This window comes from Uloborus diversus, chromosome 4, assembly GCF_026930045.1.
Source record: "Uloborus diversus isolate 005 chromosome 4, Udiv.v.3.1, whole genome shotgun sequence".
NCBI classification, from domain to species: domain Eukaryota; kingdom Metazoa; phylum Arthropoda; class Arachnida; order Araneae; family Uloboridae; genus Uloborus; species Uloborus diversus.
In genome coordinates, this window is record NC_072734.1 from 2,433,503 (window position 1) to 2,455,713 (window position 22,211).

General features: G+C 34.6%; 1 protein-coding gene across 1 annotated transcript in view; it reads left to right on the forward strand.

Moving 5' to 3' along the window:
* Positions 1–22,211, forward strand: part of LOC129221584 (LIM domain only protein 3-like) — a 156,187-nt gene that overhangs the window by 61,315 nt on the left and 72,661 nt on the right. Inside the window, exon 2 of the mRNA XM_054856094.1 lies at positions 10,664–10,729. The gene's annotated coding sequence lies outside the window, so the exon portion shown is untranslated. The remainder of the gene's footprint in view (positions 1–10,663; positions 10,730–22,211) is intronic.

Sequence of the window (22,211 nt, forward strand, 5' to 3'; positions counted from 1 at the left end):
AGCTATTGCTTCGGCCTTCGGGGGAAATGGTGTGTTTTGATTGCTGACATTTCTGTTTGTCGATGCAGGGTGTCGATGAGCTGGTTTTGACCTCAGGGTGTACACTTACTAAAAGAGTACCATCCCCGTCCCTGCACAGAATGTAGTGGTGATTACCGGTCAGACTTAAGGCGTCGTCATCGGGTTACGAGACATACGTACCGAATGACAATAGCCGAGAGGGGAGGGGGGGGGGGTGTCATCGGAGAAAACACATGCTTCGGAGATTTTTGCTTTTCTATTACATTCGCTAAACAGCTCTTCATCAGCATGTCAAGTGTGCAGACGCTTGTTTTAGTGATTGTGTTCAGTGATTTGTTTTAAAGTACTTTATTTTCACTCAGAAGTTACAAGTAAGTTATGACTATAGTTATTTACAACTTTTTTGATTATTGTTGGATTATTCTGCAACAAAACATATCGATGAGTAAACTATCCTTTTACCTCATACAAGAAAGTGTACTAAAGTAGATTTAATGTTTTGATTTTTTAGTGTAATGATGTCTTGTCAGCAAATGCTAAATGCAGGAAAAAAATTCTTTGGACTAATGTAATAAAAGCAAATAGATGCTTAACATTTTAAATACATTTTTCTCAAAAACTTATATTGACCTTGTTTGTAGGCTGCATAATAGTTTTGTTGGGAATGAAGAAGAAATGAGAATGATTTACTAAACATTGGGCTTGGCGAATCAACACACCAAACAATCATTGGATTATTAAACGTCGGGTTGGTAACATCGGGTTTTGGTTCCTTTCGAGAAAAATGTCTGGGGGAGGGGGAGGGGCGAACCTTTTGGAAAAGGCAAAATTAAATAAAAAAATAAATCATGTGTTAAAAGCAATTGAAAACATACATTTTGCTTCCAAATTTATTTTCTTCAGATGTTATCATGTAGTCGAAACTCATATTTCTAACTTAAAGTAAAAGCTGCGCTTAGCCCAGACCGCTGTAATCATTTGATCGGACCAAGTCCAATTCAAAAGTCAACATTGCTCCTTCGAGATCGATCAAACCATCTTACAGACTGATACCAGACTCAATCTTGTTTAAGTTTTTTTTTTTTTTGCAAGTTATATTCTATTTTTTTAATACGCTTTTTTTCCAAGTACTAAAATAGTGTAAAAAAGCAGTGCTGCGCAGTCAGAGTCGGACAGATTTTGGAGACAAAGAGTCTGAGTCGGCATTTGTAGGTTAAAAATTCCAAGAGTCGGAGTCATTTTCCCTCAATGCCTGTAACACTGCCAGTGATTGCGGGGTCGGAGTGAGAGTTGGAGTCGAACTGATTTTAAGGTAAAGGAGTCGGAGTTGAATTGTTTGTCGGTGAGTTAGAGGGGTGATTAAAAACTAATTGTATCGCAAGCCAATGTGAGCAAGAAGCAATGAGTTGTCTTTTCGTTTCCCGCGCTGTTTCTCTCTGTCGACTGCTGTCAATGGTTTTTCGAATCAAAAACAATTTTTACTGTGTATTATCTTAATTTTTGAAAGAGTTTATAACTTAAAAAAAGTTTCGTTTGCCTATTTCTGTCCTGATATTTTTGTAGTTCCAACTACATCTTATAAGGCTTCAAAATGCAGAATTTTATATCTATTTTTCAAAATTTCCTACGGGGAAGAAATCCCGGGGCCCCCTACAATTGGGAATATTTTGTACTCCACTTAAAGGGGAGTCATGTGTCACTTTCTTGATAACATTTCCCCTCTTAAGTTCAATCCAACACAGGACATCAGGAAAAACACATTAAAACACGATCAACAAAAATTAAAGTATTGCTGTATGTATCAGATGAAAGAGACAGACATAGTAAAGGAGAGAGAAAAATTTAAAAAAAAAAATGCTTCTCTCTTTCTTACACCACCGAGAGAAACGTTGTTAAAACTACAAAAGGGGCCCCATACCGAAAATAGCTTAGGGCCCCGTTAAATCCAGCCCTGAGTTTGAGTCGGCCATTTTCCCTCCGACTCCGTAGATCTGCAAAATTGGTCCATGTAGATAAGTTTTGAGCTAAGACTTTGAATTTACATCCCCCCCCTTAGTCTGGAAAGTGAATTAAAACTTAAAATTTGAAAGTATGACAGATTTCAACTGGCATGTTCAATAAAAAGTTTGAAATTAATGGTTATGCATTTTCGAATTATGAATGCTTCAAAAAATTTGAAAAATAAAAAAGTTAGGTATATAGTTCATTTAAAAAAAAAAAGAAAAACCTTACACAAGAGAAACTTGTGCAATTAATGTTAATTACTTTGATACTTAATAGGTTTGTTTATGGCGTAATATCGTCGGCGCTATGCTGAACTACCGAATGTGAAAATTGGCTCTTTTCAGGAGAGCCGAAACAATATTTTTGTCCACCAGACGCTTTAGTTATTTTCAATGTTTTGATTTTTATAAATAACATTAAGTGTAAATCTTATTGTTTGAAGTACAGTAAACTCTCGATTATCCACGAGCGGATTATCCGCGAAAGTCTCGGAAAAAAAAAATAGTTAACTTAATCTTTGTGGAGAAAAATTTTGTTCTTCAAAAACACGGATCTGAAATCAATTCGTCCCAGATTTTTTTTCCCTTTCCCACGACAAGTGCTCCTTCTCAAAAAACGTGAAAGTCGTTATGCATTTTCATCAACTTCTCTTTGACACGTGCCTCAAGGGAAAGCGTTCAGCTGATTTCGGTAAAACACATGTGTTTACTGAAGACCCCTAGTTTATCCCAGAAGGAGCGTACGACATTATCCTCATCTGTTCCGATTGAGAAAGGTTAGGAAAACAGGTCTTCTGGGAATATTCTGATGGGGGTGGTCTTTTTTGTTGTGGTCACTGTTTTCACTTCTGGGCTGTGGAATGCTTTAGATTGACGGAAAGTTCCTACTCATGATTTAAATTTTGGTTTATTCTAGTTCTGTAGAGCTTGAAATACAAATATTTTTTAATGCCGCATCTCTTTTAAACGTTTCACGTTTTATTTACAATACAATCATTCTCAAGCAAAAGATAATTTCTATCTTCTTTACCTCTGGTTTTAAACCTTTTTCGCATTATCCGCGACTTTCGTTATCCGCGGTACCTGGGCCACTAATTCCGCGGATAATGGGGAGTGTACAGTAGTAATAGCCCTTTTTGAATACTACGGCAAACCATTGAATTTGAAAAACGAGATTCGCGATTTTTCACCTTCGTTTGTACCGAGTTTAGCATAGTGCAGATCATATTATCAAGTTTCGTTTTTTTTTTTGGATTACACAAAACACAAACACACACACACATTACTTTCGTTTAGTACATTCAGAAACTTAGAATCAACGGTGAGCAGTTGAAGTCGGACTGATTTTGAGGTAAAGATGTCGGAGTCAGAAGTCGAAGGTTTAAAAATTCAACAGTCGGAGTCGATCATTTCCCCTTAAAATCTGCAACTCTGCCAGTTAGTGTGGAATCAGAGTCGAAGGTTCTAAAATTCCCTGCGGAGTCGGTCATTTTTCTTCCGACTCCGCAGTCCTGCTTAGAACTGCTGGTGTGACTATTCATTTCAATAATTTAAATCTCGCTCACTATATTTTAACTTTTGTTTTCTATTTCAAACACGCTTCGGCGGCCCAAACATTTTCCTCCAAATAGCTGTGATTTGTACGATGATATTTTTAAAAATCTAGGAATGAAATATGTTTGCGGCCCCTATGAAACTATCATGATTATTCATCTGATTACCCCGGTTGCCCGCCGGCTCCATCCACCACCAGCTAGGCCTAATCAATGTAGAACTTTTATTACCATACAAATTAATTAAAAATCGTAAAAATTTGCACCTTTTCTAATTTTTTTAGCGCAAAATTTTTACCCGCTTCCAATTTCTTGTTGTTTTCAAATAAAATACTTGTAATGGGTTTTAGCAAACCAGGCTCTTCAAAAAATTTTCAATTTTTTCTCTTTATTCTGCTTTTGCGCTAGCAAAACTTAGTAGTTGTAATCGTTTTCCCTTTTCCATGCTTTCCCAAGCTATCCCGGAAAAATAATATCATGAAAGAAAATATAAATAAATTTAATTTTATACGTGTTCTGACTCGCGAGGTTCATCTTAATATAAAGCTAGGCATCGGACTCAAGTTTCTTCTGAATTTTTTAACTTAATATTAGTTACTCTTCTTTTGTTTACTAAAGATGTGAGTTTCTCTGCTCCCCAATAAATATTTTGAGCTAGTGGATGAGCACCGCTATAACCTTGAGCCCTGGAGTTTCCCTCCGTAAAATTTGTGTGTTTATAAGGTTTGATTACGGAAGGAGGGGGGGGGAGAAACCGTCAGTATCTTAATCGGTCACTAACCCCATCACCCTAACGTTACCAAACATGACCTACAATTGCATTTTCGATGCATCAATTTTAAAACTTTTTTGGGGGTGCACCTCGACTCTCACTCCCTATAAAATACCATTACAGATCGACGAAAATTTCGTTTATTGGACTTCAATTTCTTAAAATTCTTTGGGGGTGAGCACCCAAACCCTTCTCTCCATGAAATTACCGAAGATCATCTAAAATTGCTTTTTCAGAGCTACAATTTCGAAAATTTTCCGGAGGAGAACCCCCGGACCCCCCTAATTTCTACACGCACAACTAAATTCCTGTTGATAAGTTTCTTTCTCTGCATAAAACTCTGTTGAACACACATTTATAATGATTTTACATCATATTCAGATTTCGTCAAATTCTGATTCTCAGACAGCTCTAGTTTATTGATCTCGCGATGACACTGCTCACAAAAGCCTAGTTTCATGTTTTTCATTTTAAATTTAATTTTTTCCCCTACATATTTCATTTTATCTATTTTAAAATTTTTAATTTTTATAGGGAATTCGTGTTCTTAGACGCAAAGAATGATTAGTATCTTTGTCATTTGAATTGGAGGGGGCAGAGCCTGATTACCGCTGGGGCATGTGGGGCACAGGTCCCTCCTCTTAGATTTCAGGGGGGGGAGGCCTAAAATCCCCTTAATTTATCATGTTAATTAAAAATAAATAATGATTTCACTCAGAATCTAGAGTACAAGATATCATTGATAGTTTTGCAAATGCCAAAACAAGGAAAAAGTCTATTTGTTGATAAAAAAATTCGCCTTAAAAGTGTGATCTCTTTGCAAATCAGAAAACAGCTCCAAATTTAGTCTGTACTTACTATTAAAAGTTATATGATAGATCATTTTGGTATTTACGGTTTACCGCAACGGGCAAAGTTTAACCACATTTACATATTTATCGTATACTACTATATCTCTTCTACTTTTTAAATGTATATATTGCAGTGATATGAGGTACCACCAAATTTAGTACGGTTGTGTAAAAACGCAAGTATCGAAAAATTTTATTGCTTCAACATATAAAAAAAAAGCTGGAATGGGGGGAGGGAGGGGCGGCACAAAATGAATTTCCTGAAATAGAAATGTGCCCCATGTCTAGTGTCAGGATGATCAGGCTCTGGGGGGGGGGGGGGGGGAATCTTGCAAACTAAAATTTGGCTATGCCCCCCTGTCGGGCAAGTTTGCCACCCTGTCGGGGACTTCCTAGCGCCACCACTGCAGTAAAGACTCATTATCGACTCATATCAGGATAAAAAAAGCTATTTTGTCGCAGCCAATGGTGATGAGTTATAGCTGGCCACATTTCTATTAAAACGCATTATTTACCCTATATTTATTGGCAATTACATATGGGATTCCATTTTTCATTTCAAATGATGTTGTTTATTGCAAAACATAGAAACCATGACTATTGTATTCAGCAAATTACCAACCCATTAGCTAGGGCTAAAGCAGAAATACATGAAATGATTGAGATGCCGGTGTATTTCATGTATTTCTGCTTTAGCCCTGGCTAATGGGCTTGGTAATTTACTGAATATACCATGCCTTGCCTTCAATCTTCGAGTTGAACCGAACCATTGCTTCGGTCACTCGTCTGATCTGCGCTAATTCTTTATTAGCTACCAGTTTGTTTGGCACTCTTGGCTTCCTTAAAAGGTTTTCCATCTCCAGCTCAATCACTTTCCTATGCCGGGCTGATGAGTGCTAATAAGCACGAGACTGCAGTCCTCGGCTGGAAATGAATGAGCCGGCGGTGTATTTCATCCATGACTATTGTTTTAGTAAATTTCAATGTCGTGCCACTCGTCGGTATTGAATAAAATTTAAACAAGGAAGCATTTTCCAAAAATGATGTTTTATATTGCCAGTAAAAGAACATAACTAAACAAGGCAGGTAGTTTTTTTTAAATAAAATTTAAAGTAGGTGACAACACAAAAGATGTTTTGAAAATCAGTATGTATGTAACTATGCACATATCGTATTTCAATACATTTTTATCACAAACATTATTTTTATGCGTTTATAAGCTAAGAGAAGTTAGAAATTCGTGTACTATTAATTGAATATCAAGACAAAAAAAAAAAAAAAAAAAAAGCATGGTGGCATAGTTATATGTCCAAGTATATAAGTAATTTCAACTAATGTAGAGCTATTTTATAACAATGTAAGGATTTTAAAACCTTGAATATGTGAAAGAAGCAACGAGATAAATAACAACGTTCTATTGCACAAATTAGCAAGAATACTGCATACGAACGTTATTTTTTATCCCTTTACTTAAGGTATTCATTCTATTCTTGGACATGTAGTTAAATTTTAAAAAAAAATGTCGTTTTTTTTTCTTCCTTTTGTTACCTTTTTTCTAGATCAGTTTTGAGGTTCGAGGGGAAAAAATACTGATTTACGCTTACACATGTTGCTAACTTATCACCAACATTGAATTAATTTTAATTTGATCTGCATGACAATATTTCTAATGATGCAAACAACCGAAATTCTATGAAACGAATGATACTCTATGGAAGATATAACGATGTCAAAATCGGAGGAATCTGTACTGTTTCAACTACTGCAGCTAAAAGACAAAAATATTGTCAAAAATACAGCTATGCACTTGGTGGAATCTTAAACACAACTTGAAATATCCAAATCCACAATCCTTCCGGACTGATTACGCCATGTTCATTCCCGCACATAACAGACGATCATGGTTAAGTGCGCTAAGCCCTCTCTCTTCCCAACTATTCTAACGAGCAGACTGCAGTATCTCTCAGCCGCTCTGCAATATAGGACTCTTCACTTCAGATCTCTCGCAGTATCGGTACTGATATTGAGTTGGAGATGACTACGGAACCTCGTTAATATTAAACCTGTCCCTTGATGTTGATTCAGTGTAAATGGGAACTCTATCGTGGTAATCTATACGCAGGTGTACTCGACAGCAAATTATGCCAACTATGCGCCAAATCCATGAACTAACGTTTTATGATACGATGGCATAGAATTCACTACATGATGTAGATCAAGGATCAGATGCACTGAGTTGTGTTTTAGATTAAATTTATACATCTAGTGCATGGATGGATTCGGACTACCGTTTTAGCGGGAAGTGGGGGGGGGGGGGGAAGAGGTTATGCTGAAGATTAAACCCTCTGTCAATGAACCTACTTTTTTAGGTACGAAACATTTCTGAAACTGTTTGGGTGTCAATAAAAAGCACCAAATTGGCAAGGAATAAGGCACCGATTAGAATGTAAAAGTCACTAATTCATTTCATAAGCAAGGAAAAGAAATAGCATTTAAAATATTTACCTTTTAAGCAGGGTTGGGTTTTGGACTGTCCAAAACTGGTTTAAGACAGGACAGGTGGTTTTTACCGTCCAAAATTGTCTAAAACTGTCCAAAAGTGTCTGAAACTGTCTTAAACTGTCCAAAACTAGCTAAAGCTAAAGGGGTGTAATCTAATCAATTTGTTTTAATGCAATATTCGTAATACATAAATATAGATATTAATTAGGTTTAATTAATGATTATTCGATAATATTTTTCTCCAAATGTTCATTTGAAAAATATTTTACTTAAAGAAATGTCAGTAACTAGTACATAAAAACTTCCTTATGTAACAGTTGGTAGAGTTAAGAAAAGAAATACACAACACTATCAAGACAACTAATTTCAGTTCCATTTATAACTCAAAGGAATGCTATTAAATGTGCAATAAATATTGAGGTGAAAAACAAAGCTTAATTTTTTAATGGTTTTTGCAAATAATTTTTGCATAATGTTTTAATAAAAATTACTTTTTAAATCATAGATTAAAGAACAAGAAATTGATGATTAAACACTTAATTATAAAACTCTTGTGCTATTCTTTTTTTAGTTCATATTTTTAATATAATACATTCTGTAACTACACAAATTTGTAATTTATACCATTTAAGTCAATTATTGAACTATATTTTGAACACTTTCTTTTGCACATATGCATAAATGTCGAAAACTTTGGTTAATGAAAAAAAAAAAACTCCTGCATACAAATTGAAATTTTTTATGAAGAATTTAATTTCTACGTAACTAGATTAAAATCAGCTGCATAAATAAGTTATACATTTATACTTGAATATCCACATTGAATAAATGTATTAAATAGTCCAAAAAATAGTTGACACATTTTGTTCTGTTTTTGATATTTTCTCACAAAATATAGTTTCTCAAAAAATAGTTTTGGACACTTTCGGACACAAGGGTTTTGAACAGGATGGTAAAAACCTTGCCAATCCTGCTTTCATTTGCACACATGCATAAACATAGGGAAATTTGGTTACTATTATCAACAAAATAATAAATAAAAATAAAATAGACTCATACATACAAATTGAAATTGTAATCAAGAATTCAACTTCTATGTAACTAGATTAAAATCAGCTGCACAAATAAGTTGAATATTCTTATTGAATAAATGTTCAATCTAAATCATTACTTTAATACATTTTATTCTGTTTTTAATATTTTTTCAAAAAATACAATTTTTCTAAAAACATAGTTTTGGACAGTTTTGGACACAAGGGTTTTGGACAGGACGGTAAAAACCAGGTTTTTTACCGTGGTTTTTACCGTAGTGTCTAAAACCTTGCGAACCCTGCTTTTAAGATTAATTAATGAATTGAAAAGATTACTAAAAGCGTTTACATTTTGTTCATAATGAGTTTGAACCTAATGGGAAAGGATAATATTGTCGACTGTGGGGAGGGGGGGAGCGGTCATGAGCCTCATTAGCCTTCCCTTCTATCCGCCTTTAATCTAGTGCAGCTTGTGCTTAGGCTCCATTCTATATTTATATGCCTAAAATCACTAGCAATACAGAAAATAATATAAAAGGAAATGCACACCCTAATGATTAAAATAAGAAACAACGTGACTAAAGCATGTTGTCCTCGAAATTGCTGTAAAAGCTCTTTTTCGTCTACAATGGAGCGGATTGATGTCATCAAATGTAGTTCATTCAGTTTTTCTTGTCTGTTAAGCACATTTACCTGATGAAGATGATCCATTGTAACCTTGAAATTGATATTTGTAGCATTTTCGGGGATAGTTTGTGTTTCAGACACGTTGATTTTCATTAAATGATATTTTAGATCACTTTTCATTTAGCAAATTTAGTACAGTAAAACCGTGTAAGTTGATCACTTGCGGTGCAGCACTTTGGTGGTCAACTTTGACAGGTGGTCAACTTATAGAGGGTAGTAATGAAAACCTTTTTTTTTTTTTTTTTGTCATTTCTTGTCCCATGCATTCATTTTTAACTAATTGGAATACTTTAAAACAATAAGAAAAAATGTTGTTTAAATATTTTTAGAGGTTATTTACCAGAATGACTCGTAAAGTATCATACAAATTTAAAATTTCTGTGAATCGATCAAAAAAAAAAAAAAAAGCCTCATTACTAATAAAAAACAGCTTACTTGATATTAATAATTCCTAAAAATTCATAAGTCAAAAGTTACTCAAATTCTTCATTTAATTTTTTCTTGAACATTTGTAACCATGGTGATCTAGTTTTCAAGGAAATAACTCCTTACTGAAGTTTGGCGCATTTTCTGGGACCTAACATCAGCCCAATGTTTTTCGATGGAAACATAAATATTAATAGGATTTTCTAAAATGTCTGTTTATTTATTTGAGGCATAACTGATGAAACCTTTAGTACAATCTAATGCTTTTGCCTAGTGGTCAACTTACAAAGGGTTTTTTACAATACTCCAAACCAAAACTGGTGTATATTAGTGGTCAAGATAGAGAGGTGGTCAAATTACAGAAGTTTTCCTTCATTATATAAGATAGGACTAATTCCATTCCTGACAAAAGCGGTCAACTTAGACAAGTGGTCAACTTACAAAGGTGGTCAACTTTACAGGTTTTACTGTACTTAAAAACTTAAACGTTTTAGGTGAGTACTAATAAATATATACTGCTCCGTAATTATTGTAAGATTAGCTAACACATTTATTTTTATCCTGTAAGGAAGCAAACTTAAAACTGACGAAAAAAAAAATCTCGCCCGAATACACGAGTAATTAAAAGAATAACAGGTCTTACAGAAAACGGCGCAGAAGATGCTGCAGTAGTTTGAAAACTTATATATTTTTTTCCGATGTAGTATAAATTAGTGAATTTTGTTAAAACAAACGGTAAATTAATGACACTTGTTTCACAATTAGATACATTTTAATAAAATTAGTAGATATTGAAAAGATCTTCTTTTTTTTTCAGGAAGCTATCTTTTCTTTGTATTTCTTCTGCGCATGTCCTCCGGAAAGCTGGTGACGAAAATTTGCAGTAAGTGTTGATACTTTTACATGTTAAATACATTTCACAGTACCACACACTACTTAAAAAACATTTTAGTTTAGTTCATCAAGTACATGAGCAAAATGTTGTAAATAGATATTGGATGTGTTAGAAAAATTTTGAGTGTTGGATTGTACAAATTATGTTTCTCTTTCGTGACATTTGACGAAACGCATAAATACGAATAACTTCTCTCTTCATGTACTGACGGAACTCCTAAATGCCGACAGATCTTTTACATTTTTATTTTTTTAAAATCTAAAACTTAAGTTTCAGTTTTCGCAGTTCGATTATTTATTGCCTGTATTTCTATAAATTTCGTCAGATTTTTCACCTACAAGAAAACTTTATCCTTTTATGAAGAGGTCAGATTGGTGCAGTGCTTAATATTATAAAGTACTTACTCCGCGACACAATTTACATCGTTGCTTAAGACTTCTTGCGGAAATAATGATGGTAATTTCAAAATTATCTTTTTGAAGAACACCTTGTAGGCAAAAGTAGCGCTGTTTAGATAAGCTTCTTTATTTTTTAACTTTTTATAGTCGAAAACATGTGCATAAAGAGAACAAGTAAAAACTGGTGGGTGCAAGGTCTGGAGAATGTAAAGTTTCTCCTATTCCTTTTTCCCAAAATTGGTCGGAGCCCAACTCCACTACTCCGACGCTCTGCTCTCGAAACCGTGCCCTCTCCGAATTTTCCTTACTCTTCTCTTCGCAAAATTTCATGGCTTGGGAGAAAAATTTTAGTCGAAAAGATACCAGAACAGAATTTATTACTTGAGATATTCTTTCAAAAAACAAAGCAATCTGCAAAAATGAGATTTACGATTTACAACCACGCTGGCAAGAAGTCCTACACAACGGAAAAATATTGTCGTCGAGTAAGTATTGTTTAATGTAACAAAAACTGCACCAATCTCTTCTTACAAATACAAATACAAATACAAAAGTGACGACCAGCAACAGGCTCTGGGCCCAGCTAGTCTGGTCCTAGTCAATTTACAATCCCCAGTGAAGATCAATGGCCCTCTTAAAACTATCTACTCCCTTGCTCATTGCCACCTCTTCCGGTAAGCTGTTCCAAGGTTCCACTACCCTGCTATAATAATAATTTTTCCTAATATCCATGTTAGACTGAGATTTAAATAGATTAAAACAATGACCACTTGTCCTGTTTTCAGTGCTAAACTTCAGCCCCGTAACATCTTTCATTTTAATAAATTTAAACAACTGAATCATGTCCCCTCGGTCTCTTCTTTGCTCAAGACTATACATTTTCTTCTACATAAACCGATAAAACTTTCCAGTAGACATAGGGGCTGTCCACAAATGATGTCATGCTTTGAAGGAGGGGGGGGGTCGTAAAATGGTGACAGTTTATGATAAGGGGGAGGGAGGGGGTGAGACGAAAGTGTGACATCACGCACTTTTATAAGGTTATGAGTAGGGAGAAAAGGCCGGTTCAACGCCAGCCGGCGGCTCTCCGGCTCATAGCCGCCGTCCATTGCCCCTCTGACCTCCCCCTCCCACTCTTCCTCCCACCGCCTCCTCCACTTCCTCCCCACCCCCTCCCGACCTTGGGGTTGACCCTCCCCACGACCGGGGCCGCCGCGAGAACCCGTAGAAGGTGACGAGGGTTTTTCCCGCGTTTTAGATATTTTTCCCGCGTTTTCGGACTTAGAATATTTTGAACTTGTTGTCATGGTATCCACAAAGTTTTTACTTTTTGGATGGCAACACTTGTTTGAGTTTCGGTTTTGGAATGGCAACACTTGTTGTCATGACAACCAGAGTTTTTAGTTTTCGGTTGGCAACACTTGTTGCTATGTTTTAACTTATGCTATGTTTAACGTCGGTGGCGCCATCTATTGAGAGGTTTATTTTTATTTTTTTTTTATTTCTACGAATTTAATTATTTTTATTTTTACAGAGTGTTGAAGTTGGGAATCGAACACCCAAACTTTGAGTTAGCAAAAACGTATGCTAACCACTATGCTATATTTTTCATTACTCCTTCAGTCTTAATGTGAATCTGTACCATGACAACGAATATTACAATTAAATTAATTTTAAAACCATCAGTTAATTTACTCTTTAGTACTAATCATGGCATATCATTAACTGAATTTCAGCTCATAATTGAAACTATCATCATTATTATTATTTTTCATAATAACAAAGTTTTCACTTAAGTAAAGATTTATTTAAATACAACCCATTCGAGATTTTAGATTTGGTTCAATGCTTTGTGGACTTGAAATATATTTTAAACTTTGATTTTCTTTTTCATGCATTTCAAACTTTATCATTTTTATTTTTTCTAACTTGTTAAATTTTCTTAACTAATTTCATTTTTCTTTGTCAAATTTACAAATACTTTTTCTAACTTGTAAAAAATTTCGAAGAAATAATTTTCTTAACTAATTTTTTTTGACTTTCATACAACAAAATATTTTTTCTTACTTGTTAAATTTTCAAAGAAATAATTAACTTAAATATTCTTTCACACATTTTGAACTTTAACGTTTTTTCCTGTCATTTAGCACTTTGATTTTTTTTTTTTCACTATTTTAGCGTTTTTCAATTATTTTCAGTCTTTAACTATTTTCTTAACTTTTTAGTCTTTAACTAATTTCAAGCATTTCAGACTTAGATTATTTTTTCGTGATTTCGATTTTTTTTTTTAGTATATTTTAGAGTTTGATCATTTTCTCGCTTGTTTTTACTTTATCGTTTTTTTTTTTTTCCCGATATTTTTAAACTTAGAAATTTTTCACAAGTAGTGACAGGAATCGAACCTTCAAATTTTTCAAAACGTTATCATGTCTTCAATTTTTGCAATCATGTCAAACTTGCAATCAATTTACTCGTAGTAGTAATTAACACTTATCATTAACAAATTTTCTCAGATTTTAAAAAAATCAACTTAATTAATTTTTTCCAGTAAGCAAATTGCGCACTCAAGTTACATTCCAACACTGCATATATGTTTCAAGAGTTTCATTGAATTTATCACATTCCATTTAATTAACTCTAATAATTACTTTTTCATTAATACTTAACTTAATCATTTTATCATACATTTATTCCAGTTACAAAATTATGCTTAAAAGTTATTTATTTTTCTTAGCACAAGAGATTTTAACATGTTCCTACTAAAATGCTTTTCACTCTAGTTTGAGTTTACTAAAATAGCAACTCATTTACGATTTAGATTCATTTAATCGTCTTTGATTCTTTTTTCATTGTTAATATTTTAAATTATCACATACGTTATTATTTTTATACATTTATCCATTTAATTTTCGAAAATCTACAATCAATTTACTTTTCGTATTAATTAACACTTATCACTATCAAATATTTTCATGAATTTTAAAAAATTATCTTCTTAAATAATTTTTTACTGTAACCAAATTTCCCACTCAAGTTATATTTTATCATTACATATGCTTTTCATGAGTTTCACTTAATTTATCGCATTTCATTTAATTAACTCTAATAATTATTTTTTATCATCGATATTTAAGTTAATCATATTTTCCTTTCTTTATTTTTTTTTTTTTTCATGCAAACACTCTTGATGGAATAAAACAAAATTTTCAACTTTCATGAATTAAATCCCCTCTGAATATTTTATTTTACTTTACCATACTTTACTATTTTACTTACTGCGTTTTACTATTTATCATTCATTACAGCTTTTCCAAAATATTACTTTACAACCAACCAATTTCATTAACAGAATTTTCATTACAATTTATAAATTTCACTTTTATTTAATTATTTTTACCTACGGTAAAATAAAACACATAACACAAAAATGTTAAACATCAATGAAGTACCCAAGAAATGTTAAAATTATAAGTCGAGTATCAAAACTTCATGTCAGCAAATTTTAAAAATAGACTTACCGAAAAATAACTTCTACTGAAATTCATTTCAAAACTTGGAATCAATTTACTCTTAGCATTAATAAACACTTATCATTAAGAAATTTTCATGGATTTTAAAAATCAACTTATTTAATTTTTTTCCAGTAAGCAAATTTCGCACTCAAGTTACATTTCATCACTTTATATGCTTTTCAAGAGTTTCATTTAATTTATCACATTTTATTTAATCAACTCTATTAATTATTTTTTTTGATTAGTATTTAACTTAGTCATTTTATCGCATAGTGTTTTACTTTATTATTTTTTTTTTCATACAAGCACTCTTGTTAGAATAAAACAAAATTTTCAACCTTCATGAATTAGAATCACTTTGGCTATTTCATTTTCCCAATAATATTTTACTTTAACAACTAATTTCTTTAACAAAATCGATATCATTTATTTTAGTCTTTATCCTTTTCGAACGATACATTCAAATGGACAGCTATACGTTAGATTAAGTTTCTTAATTCAAAATCAAAGTGCTAAATGACAGGAAAAAACGTTAAAGTTCAAAATGTGTGAAAGAATATTTAAGTTAATTATTTCTTTGAAAATTTAACAAGTAAGAAAAAATATTTTGTTGTATGAAAGTCAAAAAAAATTAGTTAAGAAAATTATTTCTTCGAAATTTTTTACAAGTTAGAAAAAATATTTGTAAATTTGACAAAGAAAAATGAAATTAGTTAAGAAAATTTAACAAGTTAGAAAAAATAAAAATGATAAAGTTTGAAATGCATGAAAAAGAAAATCAAAGTTTAAAATATATTTCAAGTCCACAAAGCATTGAACCAAATCTAAAATCTCGAATGGGTTGTATTTAAATAAATCTTTACTTAAGTGAAAACTTTGTTATTATGAAAAATAATAATAATGATGATAGTTTCAATTATGAGCTGAAATTCAGTTAATGATATGCCATGATTAGTACTAAAGAGTAAATTAACTGATGGTTTTAAAATTAATTTAATTGTAATATTCGTTGTCATGGTACAGATTCACATTAAGACTGAAGGAGTAATGAAAAATATAGCATAGTGGTTAGCATACGTTTTTGCTAACTCAAAGTTTGGGTGTTCGATTCCCAACTTCAACACTCTGTAAAAATAAAAATAATTAAATTCGTAGAAATAAAAAAAAAAATAAAAATAAACCTCTCAATAGATGGCGCCACCGACGTTAAACATAGCATAAGTTAAAACATAGCAACAAGTGTAGCCAACCGAAAACTAAAAACTCTGGTTGTCATGACAACAAGTGTTGCCATTCCAAAACCGAAACTCAAACAAGTGTTGCCATCCAAAAAGTAAAAACTTTGTGGATACCATGACAACAAGTTCAAAATATTCTAAGTCCGAAAACGCGGGAAAAATATCTAAAACGCGGGAAAAACCCTCGTCACCTTCTACGGGTTCTCGCGGCGGCCCCGGTCGTGGGGAGGGTCAACCCCAAGGTCGGGAGGGGGTGGGGAGGAAGTGGAGGAGGCGGTGGGAGGAAGAGTGGGAGGGGGAGGTCAGAGGGGCAATGGACGGCGGCTATGAGCCGGAGAGCCGCCGGCTGGCGTTGAACCGGCCTTTTCTCCCTACTGTTATGTAAATGAAAAATAGCGTGACACGTGACAGGGGGCAGGTTGAAAAGGTGAAGCGTGACAAGAAACGGGAAGGGCTCTGAAATATTGGAAAAAAATGTGTGACACCATTTATGAACATTCCCACAACATTTCTGTAATTCGGATCGAACTCACTAACTATCACAGAAACGCTCACAAAATAATCCCTGACTATCAAACTTGACAACTCCCAAGCTTCTGCAGCGCAGTCTCGGGTAAAATGGTGACAGTTTATGACAAGGGGGAGGGAGAGGGTGGGACGAAGTGTGACATCACGCACTTTTATAAGGTTGTGTAAATGAAAAATAGCGTGGCACGTGACAGGAGGCAGGGGGAAAAGGTGAAGGGTGACAAAAAAGGGAAGGGCTCTGAAATGTTGGAAAAAAAATGTGTGACACCATTTATGAACATTCCCACAACATTTCTGTAATTCGGATCGGACTCACTAACTATTACAGAAACGCTCACGAAATAATCCCTGCCTATCAAACTTGACAACTCCCAAGCTTCTGGAGCGCAGTCTCAGGTAAAATGGTGACAGTTTATGACAAGGGGGAGGGAGAGGGTGGGACGAAGTGTGACATCACGCACTTTTATAAGGTTGTGTAAATGAAAAATAGCGTGACACGTGACAGGAGGCAGGGGGAAAAGTTGAAGGGTGACAAAAAAGGGAAGGGCTCTGAAATGTTGGAAAAAAAATGTGTGACACCATTTATGAACATTCCCACAACATTTCTGTAATTCGGATCGAACTCACTAACTATCACAGCAAACGCTCACGAAATAATCCCTGCCTATCAAACTTGACAACTCCCAAGCTTCTGCAGCGCAGTCTCAGGTAAAATGGTGACAGTTTATTGACAAGGGGGAGGGAGGGGGTGAGACGAAGTGTGACATCACGCACTTTTATAAGGTTGTGTAAATGAAAAATAGCGTGACACGTGACAGGAGGCAGGGGGAAAAGGTGAAGGGTGACAAAAAAGGGAAGGGCTCTGAAATGTTGGAAAAAAAATGTGTGACACTATTTATGAACATTCCCACAACATTTCTGTAATTCGGATCGGACTCACTAACTATTACAGAAACGCTCACGAAATAATCCCTGCCTATCAAACTTGACAACTCCCAAGCTTCTGCAGCGCAGTCTCAGGTAAAATGGTGACAGTTTATGACAAGGGGGAGGGAGAGGGTGGGACGAAGTGTGACATCACGCACTTTTATAAGGTTGTGTAAATGAAAAATAGCGTGACACGTGACAGGAGGCAGGGGGAAAAGGTGAAGGGTGACGGAAAAAAAATGTGACACCAGGAAAAAATGTGTGACACAATTTATGAACATTCCCACAACATTTCTGTAATTCGAATCGAGCTCACTAACTATCACAGCAAACACTCACGAAATAATCCCTAACTATCAAACTTGACAACTCCCAAGCTTCTGAAGCGCAGTCTCCTTCCCAACTTTCACATCCTACCCCAACTCAATCAAAACACAAATGCGCGTAGCGGGGGACATTAAAACGCGATCTGGAATTTCATAAATAAATAAATAGCCCCTTAATGAGGAGTGAGGGGGGTTACGCGTCAATAACGCGCGACGCGTGTACGCGTTCCTCCAACGGGTGGTCCTGACAGATAAGAGCGAAAGAGGCTCCTTCTAAACCCCCCTGCCGGCTTTTAAAAGAGCAGGGAGAAAACTTACCAGAGTAATCATATTCATTGGGAGGATGGGAAGGTGCAGGGTTGCTCTCCGAAGGAAAATAAGTTTCGGTCTGAAACTCGCCAATTCAGGCGCCAATTTCCACGCGAAATCAGAAAGTTCAATTTGGGTAAGTGGCTGTATTCGTGGTAATGTTATTTTTTAAGCACATTTTGTTAAAAATAGATGGCCACTGTTTTGCTCGCATACGTCGAGACGGATGCACTTTCTTTTCTCTATGACTATATGACTAATGACTACATGACTATGACTAATGACTAATGATAACTAACTATATGACTCTAAGACTATATGAAGGGACAAATAAGAGAATGCTATAAAATGAATAACAAAGTTTTGGTGTATGACTGAAAAACCGATACGGTAACAGAAACAAAAAAGTGAATAAATAACGCTTCGCAAAGCATTCGCCCTACCTTTTCAACAACAAACCACTTTACTGTACTCTCACTTCAAGGAAACTGTTCAGGTAAATATTATTATTTCACTTATTAAAGTTAACAAAATATTTTTTCTAAAAAAATACCAAGCACTTTTCATAATGCACTCAAAAGGACAAAATAACTTCTCTGGGTCAGAAAGGACAATTTAAGAATTCCTGTAGTTTTCGAAAATTTTAAGAAAATGACACCACAAACGAAGAAAAGTGCGGCTCAAGTCATGAAGAGAATTTCTTATCATTATCCAGCTTTCAATCATAACTTTGAGTTTTCAAACATGCATATTTTTCTTATTGGGAAAGTTTGGTTTGAAATGACTAGAACTGCAGTTTTCTTCGTTTGTGGTGTCATTTTCTCGGAATTTTCGAAAACTACAGGAATTCTTAAATTGTCCTTTCTGACCCAAAAAAAGTTATTTTGTCCTTTTGAGTGCATTATGAAAAGTGCTTGGTATTTTTTAAAAAAATATGTTTTATTTTATTCTTTTAAGTGTAAATGTATTTTAGAAATAGAATAATTTTACCCTCACGAAACTTCACCTTCTTTTTTCATATAAATGCTCGGTACTAAAAGGGAAAAAACCTATATACGTATCTAAAACTTTAAGCAGTTGGCACAAAAATTTAATCCTTGTTCCTCTCTAGGATTTATGCTTGCTAATTTCATGCTTGCTTCATAGAAGCCTTGATTCAAAATTTTCATTGTGATTGCTTTTAACATTACTGTTGCAAGGCAACAAAATTTGTAACAATGGCTTTATATTTATACATTTAATAGGGAAGTTACATGAAATTTGCTGTTTTCCATCCTAACTGAAATAAGAATTTTATTTTAGAATTTTAATTTTTCAGCGCTAAGTTGTACCTTAAGATTAAATAAATCATTTAGTGAAATAGTGAAATCCCGAAGTCTCTTAAGTGGTCTAGTTGCAGAGATATAAGCAAAACCAGGCCTCAGATTTCTCCGTGACAATCAGGCCAAGTATATAAGGAAAATGCTTTAAAAAAAATGAATAAACAAATAGATAAAACTCTGTTAGCGTTTTAAAATTAATTTTGTACGTGCAAAATATACTTTTTTAAACGTTTTTAATCTGGTTATTTTCCTGTTATTTTACTTTGTAAAGATTACTGCAATACTTGTAAAAATATCACAATGGATTTTCGATTTTCTAAATACAGAAAACACTTTTGTCCGATGCAAAGTTTTAATGCACTGTACAGATAATTCCAGTGCAATTTAAGCTAAATTTGCTTATTGAGTTTAAACTACGAAACTGGTAATTCAGTGTGATGCAGTAGCGTGCATAAATTTCGGTGCCCCCCCCCCCCCCACCGTTCCCGCAAAATTTATAAGTGCTCCCCGACCATAAGAAATTTTTTTTTATTTTACCATAGTTTTATTTTTCAGAGCGTGCGCCCTCATACCTCATGTGCCCCAAGTTGCGGGGGTGCTATGTGCGCCACTGTTGTAATGTAAAATTTTTTTTATGCCTACTAATACAACAATGGGGCGTTTTCCTTCAGCCAAAAGTACTACTTCTAGTCACTAAAATCGATAGAATAAGGGAAAAAAAAGAAAAACATGGGCCCAGAAAAAACTTTTCCCCCCCAATTTTCCGGTACACCTAGCAAAAGTCACTGAGTCTACAAACAAATTGATGAATAGCTGCAATAAAGGGGACGGGGATCATAGCGCAGATTGTTCTGTTAAAATTTTTAGGGATATTTTTTTCTTTTGGGGGGATCTCTCGTTATTTGCGGTATGGGGGGGATGCAGTTGCTTCTGGGGGTGGGAATAGGGGTTTTACAAATAGATTATTTCATGACGTAAATCGATTTAACAATTTAAAAATTACACCGATATACATATAAATGAGGAGTTAGGGGTCTGTAAAATGTTTTTTGTTATATTTTTATATTGCCATTTGAAGGTTTAATTTGATAAGTTTAGGACCTGGAGACTTTAGCCTATATGTTTCGACGATATTTATCACACTGGGCTTAGTAATGTGTCTTCAAATTAAGCGTTCTAGAGGATTTATCGCTTTTACTGAGCCCCTAATCCTACTAATAACGACCTCCTCTACTCTTCAGCAAACTTTGGCCAAAAGTGGCAGCCAACCTATTTTGGAATTCACCACTATATTCCAACAGAAAGGTCTTGCCAGAAGAGGCCTCTTTAAAAGATAGAGAGAGAGAGAGAGAGAGAGAGAGCCTTGCTCAAAACCGAGGCATAAAATTCTCCCAAATTGATATTTTATACCTGTGCCATTCATTCGGCCATAATTGCATCTCCGATACCCGGTACATAACCGAGGGCATTTAAATTTCACTTAGCCTCCCGGATCCCAACGCGTAATAAAATGTTATCCATTCTGTGGAGTGCGCTTAAAATTTTCGTAATCACCCATTTGGGGAAAGGGGAGCATCTTCGACGCTGGCTCCAAACGCCAATGCGGATGGCATACAAAAGCCTTTCATTGGAGGCAGCTGGGGCTGTTTCGCTGCAAAAGAACTTCATACATATAGGTATCATAAGTATCTGTGGAAGCATTTTTGGAATCGGAAGATAGAGTAGACGTTGAGAATGCGGAGTGGGGGGGGGGGAGGATATCGTTACATGGAGTGAAAGGGTAGTCACTTGTATCGTCACTTAACGGAGCAGCTTAATACATCATGGCTAAAGTCATCAAGTTTCATTGTTTGATCTTTTGAATTCAGTTGTAAAGTTTTACATTGAATAATATTTTTTTGTTTTTGTGTTTGAAAAAAAGATCCCCATCATCCAGAAATACTTAAACCGAAAAATACCACAAAAATCTGCTCGAAATAGTGCCCTTACCAACCTTTTCTGCTTGGAGATTGTAGACATTAGGGGGAGGGGAGGGGTCAACAATGTGTGAATGTGTAAAAAATAATTATAATTTGAATATTTTTACAGATTAAAGTTTAACAGAAACCGCTTACCGCTCCTAATTTATTTGTTTTTTCCCCGATTACTCTATTTAGGAATCGATCAACTGCACTCCAAAACCTTAGTTTTGGAGTACATGTCGTTGAGATTCTAATAAGGTTCTCTCAATTCGCTCCATGACATTGAGTCCTCGTAGTAATCTACAATCTGAATATAGATTTCAGTGTTTTCCTTAAAGTTCAGAAAACATTTCCATTAAATTCCTCGACCACATTCTTTTCAAATTTTCTTCCATAAACTTATATAGATGGATAAGAATTTACGACCATAGTCGTTTTGCAGCCACAGTAATCGGCTGTCAAGAATACCAGAAAAGTCAAACTCATGCTGCTGTTTTCTTTACCTTAAAAATAAATACCTTTTACATTGTCTTATAAATTGTAGTTCCGTCAATTTACATTTGATAGGATATTTACAACGATTTGAAAAGCTGAATAAATGTGAACTTCACCACGAATACGTAAGGTCTGGCAAGGGCATCCATATGCAAAATTTTAAGGGGGGGGGCTCAGTTATTTTCCCCACGGTTTAGCAGGATATTTTCCCCATAGAAACCGATTTCAGTACAGATTAGAGTTATTAAAATTTGACATTTTTGATAACTTATTCATTAATTGCTGGAGAAGAACTGTTTTTACATTTTTGCAAAGAAAAAAGTACTAAAAGCAAGGAAGTTCTAATTTCTAAGGGGGGTTTGAGCCCCCACCTGCCCCTCCCCCCTCCCTATATGGGCGCCCTTGAGATCTGGCAACTTTACGTAAGGTACTCTGCAATAATTTAAAATAGGGA